This window comes from Lepus europaeus, chromosome 1 (assembly GCF_033115175.1).
Source record: "Lepus europaeus isolate LE1 chromosome 1, mLepTim1.pri, whole genome shotgun sequence".
Taxonomy (NCBI): Eukaryota; Metazoa; Chordata; class Mammalia; order Lagomorpha; family Leporidae; genus Lepus; species Lepus europaeus.
This window is the reverse complement of record NC_084827.1, coordinates 57003402-57011702: the sequence shown is the minus strand read 5'-3', so window position 1 is coordinate 57011702 and position 8301 is coordinate 57003402. Positions and strand designations below refer to the sequence as shown.

General features: G+C 43.0%; 1 pseudogene; it reads right to left on the bottom strand.

Moving 5' to 3' along the window:
• Positions 1–4101: 4101 nt before the first annotated feature.
• Positions 4102–4836, bottom strand: LOC133762707 (alpha-1,3-mannosyl-glycoprotein 2-beta-N-acetylglucosaminyltransferase-like; annotated as a pseudogene).
• Positions 4837–8301: the final 3465 nt, after the last annotated feature.

Sequence of the window (8301 nt, the reverse complement as noted above, 5' to 3'; positions counted from 1 at the left end):
GTCCAGATATTTGTGCCATTTTGCGTTGTTTCCTCAGGTGAATTAACATTGAGCTGGATTGGGGGTTGAGCTGTCAGAACTCAAACTGGTACCCTTATGAGATGTCAACATTGCAGGTGATGGCTTAACCTGCTGTGTCACAAAACTGGCACTTCTACTTCTGATCTAACTTCCTGTTAATTCATCTAGGAAACTGGCAGATCATGACCCAAGTACTTGGGCCCCTGCCACAAATGTGGGAGACCAGGATGAAGCTCCTGGCCCCTGGCTTCCACCTAGCCCAGCTGTGGTCATTGCAGCAATTAGGGTGTGAACCGGCAAATTCAAGATCATTGTCTGTGTCTTTCCTTGTCTCTCTGTTCCTCTGCCTTTCAAATAAATAAATATTTTAAAAAGATAAAAATAAAACTTGCTTTTCAGTAATTGTTGTTGAGATGCAAATATAAGCAAGCACGAAAAGGCACACGGTTTTCCAACAGTATCTAAATTATAGAGGGTTTCCCTCCCCCCCCATCCACTTTCAAAAGTGACTGCATGAGGGACATTTGAAGCAGTAATCTTCATTCAAGCTTTCCATTGTACTGGAGGTTCCAGATGTGAACCTTCACCTCACTGCATGAGGAGGCATTGTTCACGTCTGCACCAACCAGAGCACAGAGAGAGCTGACTCACCCCGACCCACCCATTACACTTCCAGCTCTGATATTCCCATTCAGTCATCATGTTCCATCCATCACATGCCCTTCGTTCTCATGCTTTCTCCTTAACGTGGGTTTGATCTCTTACCTTCAGTCCTTGCTCTCTGTTGTTCCTAACCTGACTTAAATGCCTATCTGACTTGGTCTAGCAGAACTCGTTCCCATGGTCCAGGCTGGTGAGTACTTACCAATCTATATCAGTGACCAAGTGGAGTCCCAGACATAATGGAAAAATTTCAGTAGACTCCATTGTGAATTACATTTTCAATAGGGGGACTTTAATGTTCCTGAACTCTCATTCTAGAAGACAGACACCTCCAAAGTGGCTGTCATCAAGATCAAGATCCAAGCATTTACCATCATCAGTAACAACAGTAAATCTGATTCTGTATCAGACATGAAGCTATTCGATGAAAATATTTAGTTGGCCTTTAGATAGCTGATCACTCAGTTCTAAAGCTTTTCAAAGCAAAAATCTTTTTGAATGGTGAGATTAAAAGAGCATTTAGTGGGGTCGGTGCTGTGGCTCACTTGGTTAATCCTCCGCCTGTGGCACTGGCATCCCATATGGGTGCTGGGTTCTAGTCCTGGTTGCTCCTCTTTCAGTCCAGCTCTCTGCTGTGGCCCGGGAGTGCAGTGGAGGATGGCCCAAGTGCTTGGGCCCCTGCACCTGCATGGGAGACCAGGAAGAAACACCTGGATCCTTGCTTGGGATCGGTGTAGCTCTGGCAGTAGTGGCCATTTGGGGGGGGGGTGGTGAACTAATGGAAGGAAGATCTTTCTCTCTGTCTCTCTCTCTCTCTCTCACTGTCTAACTCTATCTGTCAAAATAAAAAAAGAGCATTTAGAATTAATATCTTTCTCTGGCCTTCTGCCTTCTTCTTTCTTGTCTTTTAAAACTGAGGAGAAAATTCCCACACCTGGGTGTTATAAATGCCTATTCTTTTACCTGCCTCCTTTTATAAGAACAGAGAAGCTTGTATATCAAGCATCAAAGCTATGACCAGTTTTTTTTTTTCTAAAAAGAAAAACTGGTTTAATATATTCCAGGTTTTTAAAGCCAAATAGAATTTGTCTCAAACCTACTCTCTGTTTGCTCATCACCTGTTGTGTAGCCTGCTCTGGTCATTGTAACTATACATTGGTAGATAGACAGATGATACATACATAGACAGATATCATACCTCAAATAAGATGTGTGTTGTATACAGAAAATGTGTATAATACATGCATACACATGAATGTACTTCAAGAAGTTCAAGGAAATGGAAATAAAAGATAAATTCACTTTGGTGAAAAAAGTTGAACTGAATGAATAGTTTTTTTCTTAATACATATTTTTCATGAACTTGTTGAAGACCAGGTATAGAAAGACATGCACACACTCATGTACACTACTATACATGCAAATATTAGTTGTGCATAATATTTGTGCTAAGCCCTTCCTTTCTCCAAGACAACCATATATTTCAATTGAATTTCCTTATTTTGAATGCACGCCAAGAAAGAAATACTTCAGTTTAATTCTATTTCCTACAGAAATACTAACATTTAAAAATGATAAAAATAAAAGCATTGGCATGTAGAAATACTAGTGAGGAAGATACTTGAGCAATTCTTGCTAAGCAAATGTTTATTCTACCAAGGCCAACATGAAATTGATCTTCCAATTAGAGTTTCAGAAGGCAATAATGAGGACATAGATAATTTCAATAGCTAATGCTTTAAACTCCACAGTTGATGGCAGATGGACTGTAGATTTGTATGACAGAAGAATGAGTAGAGATAAACAAAAACGCATTATGCAAATATTTGCCAAACACAGAATCATGATCAATTATGCCCCAAATCCATAAATATATTTGAGTGGATTTAGACCTTTTCTCTACCTGTTCTAAATGTTTAATAATCACTTTGCTTTAGAATTCTCTACTACATGGAACATTACACTCTAAAGCAGTATCACATAGAATCTTGGATTTTTTTTCAGACAATTCAGTCTAATTTTAAAAATAATTCTATATCTTCCAGTTTTCATCCATGAATTGAAGCTCAGGCAGGGACACACACACGGACACACATGCACACACACACACACCATTCTCCAAACATTTGCATCCTAGCCTGTGATGATGTGGGGTTGTTCCAGGGAAGGTGGGCAGGTCACAGCTCAGCGTCAGAGGCACCTGGGTGTAGGCCACTCTGTCTCCTGACAAGAGGACTACCATAGGGCAGAGCCTTCAGGGAGAAGCTTGTGCACAAAACTCAGGCAAGAAGGATCACAGGGAGCTGACCAGCACGGCACCCTCATGAAGCAAGAGGGAAGGCTCTAATTTTTATAAAGGGAAGGCTCAAGAGTGTCTCCTTGAGGTGGCTCAGTGAGGCTTTTCGTCCACCACTCCAACAGCTGGGCAGGAACTGATGAGAGGTGCTGCTTCCCACCTTCACGTTTCGTCTTACAACAAAATGTTGCTAGGTTACAAAGAAAGAGATGTTGGAGGCCAGGAATAAGGAGAGAAGAGCAGGTGGCGTTAACCCTGACAACTTAACAAATGCTCTCAGACCCTAATAATGAAGCCCCTTTGGTTAGTATCTTTCTGATCACAAATATGTCCCCTCCCCCTGTAGCCCAGACCGCTATTGAGGGAAGGTAGCAAAGATGAGGAACAGCATGAGAACTTACGTTCTGCCTGGAAAGTCTGGTCAGAGGGCAAAGGCCTGGTCAAACAGGCTAAAATTGTCAGCCGCTCTGCAGATGACTGACTAGAAAACTCAGAGTGTGGATATTTTTGGTCCCATTCTCCCCCTGTGACACAGTGGTTTCCTGCTTGAAACCCAAGGACAGCTGTAAAATGGTTACCTTGATCTACCTCCCTTGAGAACAAAGGAACTCTAATTTCATCATCTGTGACTTCAAATACCATTCACCATAAAGGAAAATTTAAAAAGATGGATCCAAGAGGGAAGTACAGAATGAATGATATATCCCAGGGACAATGGTACCATCTTAGCTCACAAAAAGATAAGGAAGGAGCCAGATAGGCAGGTGCAGCTAAGTTCAACCAGGATCATAGTCATAACCACTCTGAGGGGACACCAGTGGAACATGAAGGTGCAATGCCCTGGTGTCCAGCCCTGGGGATACCTGACTTGAGGTCATCCATGACACTCAGGACATGGCAAAGGCACTGAAGCTTCCCTTGCCTGTCTGCTGAGCTCATACATCTTCTAGCTCCTTCAGTCACTGATCCTCACTTTCTCCTCCTGTTACTGAGAAGCACCATAAACACCTAGGCACAGGCTTCCCACTCCAGCTAAGTGAAAGGCAGAACCTGCTTGTGTAGCAGACAAAGGCCATTGTTCTTTAGATGTCCTGGTTCACACAGGCCCAATCTGTTCCTGTTCAGGCCAGCACATCCAGTAATCCTAGAAGGGCTTGGACCCCTCCTGGGCTGCAGTTTAGCCCACAGCCTGACCAACCATAGCCTGCAGAGACCAGGTCTGCCACCTGTTCTTTTCCATTGTCATTCCATGCAGCAGAGGGAGGGGTCAGCTCTCTGCAGTGGGTAAGTGACCAGGAAGAAGGCTGGCACCACCTCCAGGTCAACTTTCACCACCATAGCCACTTGAAACTAGAAGATCTGGCCCAGTGCCCCGCAGTAGTGTTGGGAGACCGTGTAGTAGCCCTGGAACTTAGGGTGGCCAAGCTGCAGGACATGTGTAACTAAACTACCCCACATAGGAAGCAATGGCCTGGGCTCTCCCCTCATGCCCACAGTCCTGGCTGGCAATGATGGGCAAGTGCTCATGGGAAGGCAGACAATGCATTAGCTTGTCCAAACAGTACCAGACGGTACCACAGTCACAGGAAATGACCAGGATGTGGCTCACAACTGGACGCAACTGCTGGTACTCCAACTCTACATTGGTGTCCTGAGCCAGGCCTGCAACCTTGTGGGTGAGGCTGGTGGGGTCACTGTGGAGAGCATTGTGTGATGGCGGTTTGCCTGGACTGGGCATGTTCCAGAAGAAGAGGGACTGCAGAGCATTCCAGGGCCCCAAAGAGGAGCACAAGCCCAGAAGATGGCTTCTATAGCATCCTGGCCCCCACAGGGGAGGGTAGGCAAAGGGAGGGCTAAAGGCTGTCCTTGGTTTACCTGGCTCACTCATCCACACTCCTGGAGATGCTTCCTCTGCGGTACAGGATCAGAAAGTAGCCATGCATCTCATCAGGAAGCACAGAATCATCCCCACCAATATCAGGAGCAAATCCAAGTTGCCCACGGACTCCATGGTCACTTGATATTGTGCTGGAGTCATTCACCAATGCAACTGAACTTTCTTCTCCCTCTCAGTTGCTCCCGAGAGATCATGAAACCCTTCAGCACTCCATTTCCAAAACAGAGAATTCCAAATGAAAACCACCAAGCCAAGTTTAGTTTCTCCCTTTCTATTCAGGTCCAACATCTGTGGCTGAGCAGACCTTGAAGGGGAGGAGTCTGGGAGTAAAGGTGTGTGCAGGCTCCTCCCCACCCACTGCAGGCTTCAGCATCCCTCCCAGGTGCTATCCCCTCTCTTGCTCAGGAAGTCATCCACTGGGACAAATGGCACATATGTCTTCTCCTGGGCCTCATGAGAAGAAACAGGTGTCAGACCTGGAATGGCCCAGGAAGCTGATTTCTGTGTTGTCCTCATCAAAATGTGTACAAATATATGGGTCAGGGTAAAACAAAAGTCATGTCTACTTTCACTGAAGAAAATAATCAAAAGCACTCGCAATATGTGGAGGTCGTCTCTCCCTCTGCTTCAAAAAAGATGCTGGGGATGTATTTCTCAATTTACACCAAAGTCCTACCCAGTAGCTACTCCCTAGAACATTTTTTTTTACAAGCAGAGATAGACAGTGAGAGAGAGAGAGACAGGGAGAAAGGTCTTCCTTCCTTTAGTTCACCCCCCAAATGGCTGCAACAGCCAGAGCTACGCCGATCCCAAGCCAGGAGCCAGGTGCTTCTTTCTGGTCTCCCACATGGGTGCAGGGGCCCAAGCACCTGGGCCATCCTTTACTGCCTTCCCGGGCCACAGCAGAGAGCTGGACTGGAATAGGAGTAAATGGGACTAGAACCCGGCGCCCATATAGGATGCTGGCGCCGCAGGCAGAGGATTAACCAAGTGAGCCACGGCGCTGGCCCCATAACATGTTTTTGATATGTTTGAGGTCTCCTGTTTGATGCAGCTCCACTGTGTTCCAAGTTCTCAGTCCAGGAAACTAACCCTGTCCCTGTCACCCTCTCCCATCTAAGATTTCTCTCTTAAATTCTCACATGCATGCATACTCTTTCTTCCTTTCCTCCCTTCCTCCCTCCCTCCCTCCCTTCCTTCCTCCCTCCCTTCCTTCCTCCCTCTCTTCCTTCTTTCCTTCCTCCCTCCCTTTCCTTCCTCCTTCCTTCCTTCCTTCCTGTAAGCCAATATTTTACGTTTTTGATACAAACATTCTGTGAGGACAAAAATCTCCATTTGAATCACAATTGGAAAATTTTTAAAGGAATGAACAAACAAACAAAAATGAATTGGAAAAGAAAAATAATATTTGATAAGCTCCCACTCAGGAAATATCTTAGTTGTGTTAAGATCATTAGTTTATTTGTTCCTCATAATAACTCCATGGAGAAGGATGATTTTCCCCATTTGCTTCTCATAAATGAGGAAAAAATTAAGCCCAGAGAGTTTAGGCGTTTTGTCCACTAGTAGAAAGATAATCTGTGGCAGTGTTGGGATTTCAATACTACTTTAATGTCTTCAAAATTAACTAACATATAACGCAAGTAGACACAGACAAAGTCAGAACTCATCTGTGCTCCTGTTGCGACATTGAATGGAGTTGTCTTAAGAAAGTCCAAAATATCCAGTTCCAAGCAAGGGGCTGCTTCTAAAGTAGATCCTCTCTTAAACCTGGTGATACTTCAGGATTGTTCTCATCTCATCTCCAGGCTCTATGGTTATGTATTATAAAGCAAGGAGAAATTTTCTGAAATCTCTTTACTCCGATTGTGCTATTATTATCCAATTTAGATACTATCTTCATAACATCTATAAAAAGTAAAGAAAACATGACTTACTTTGAAGTCTGGCCCAACGATAGTCTTCAGATGATGAATTTTGTGAACTTCCAGCCGAATGAGGGTATTGCCTTCTGGTCAGAGCCCAGCAAATTTAGTGCCAAGTCTTTTGAAAAACAGACTATAGCACATGTAAGCATAGTCATTAAATGATTTCAGCCATGAGAATGCCTATGTGGTAAAAGAAAATCACTGCAATTGAGGCCAGGAAAAATACAAAAAACAGACAGAAGTACTAATTCAACTCTAGTTCAGGAAGCTTGTGAATTAATTCTTTATGAAATGCATTAGACAAAAAGGAATCACATTTTACTTGGATTTGTTTTCTGTATCTCTACTCCAAAGACACCTTTCACTGCTTGCTCCCATACAGCTGTCAGCATCTGTCTCAGAGATGAAATTGGGAAAAGAAAATGACAATAGAATGCATCTGTTGCTTCTCTGGGGAGGCACTATTTTAATTTCCTTTAACTTACACTACTTAATTTGACAGTTGGAAATTTTGTCTCATTTGGTCTACAGAACTCAGTGGTATCCGTAGCTCAGTGAGCTTAATTGTATTACAGATATTATCCAAATGCTTTTTAATCATCCAAGATCATGATGAGCACTAGAGAGGCAATGTTATTTAACAGAGACATTTAACAGTGAATTAAATGAAAATGGTGCTGATTAATACAGTTGTTAGGGCTTCCTACTGCAGTCTCATTCAGTTTACATGGTATTTTGAAATGAGAATGCCAAGACTTGAATTCTGAGAGTCAGGCCTCCTTCAATTACATAGTGAAATGACATCAATTGTAACCTATTATCACAATATGTGTGATAACTCACAGAGGGCCTGGGATTGAGTTCAATTTTCTGTTAAAATCTCTTGAAAGGATATGGAGATAAACAATGCTGTGGTGGAAATTTCTTTACAAAATGCAAAGACTCTCTCATTCCAAGCTTGTTTTGGAAAAGAGAAGTCTGAACAATTGTAATGGAATCATCAGTCTTTTCAAATATTCACATACAGATCTGTCAGTAAAACCATTTTTTTTCAACTTTTATTTAATAAATATAAATTTCCAAAGTACAACTTTTGAATTATAGAGGCTTCCCCCGCCCCATAACCTTCCTCCCACCCACAACCATCCCATCTCCCACTCCCTCTCCCATCCCATTCTTCATCAAGATTCATTTTCAATTACCTTTATATACAGAAGATCAACTCTATCCTAAGTAAAGATTTCAACAGTTTGCACCCACCCAGACACACAAAGTAAAGAGTACTGTTTGAGTAGTAGTTTTACCATTAATTCGCATAGTAAAAACATTTTATATATGGCACTTTCTTAGTTGGTAGTGGAGGGTATTTGTGTTTGATGACTGTCTGCATGTTTTAAAAAAACTGTTTATTTATTTATTTGAAAGCTAAAGTTACAGAGAGGGAGGGAGAGAGAGAGAGAGAGAAATCTTTCATCTGCTGGTTCACTCCCCAGGTT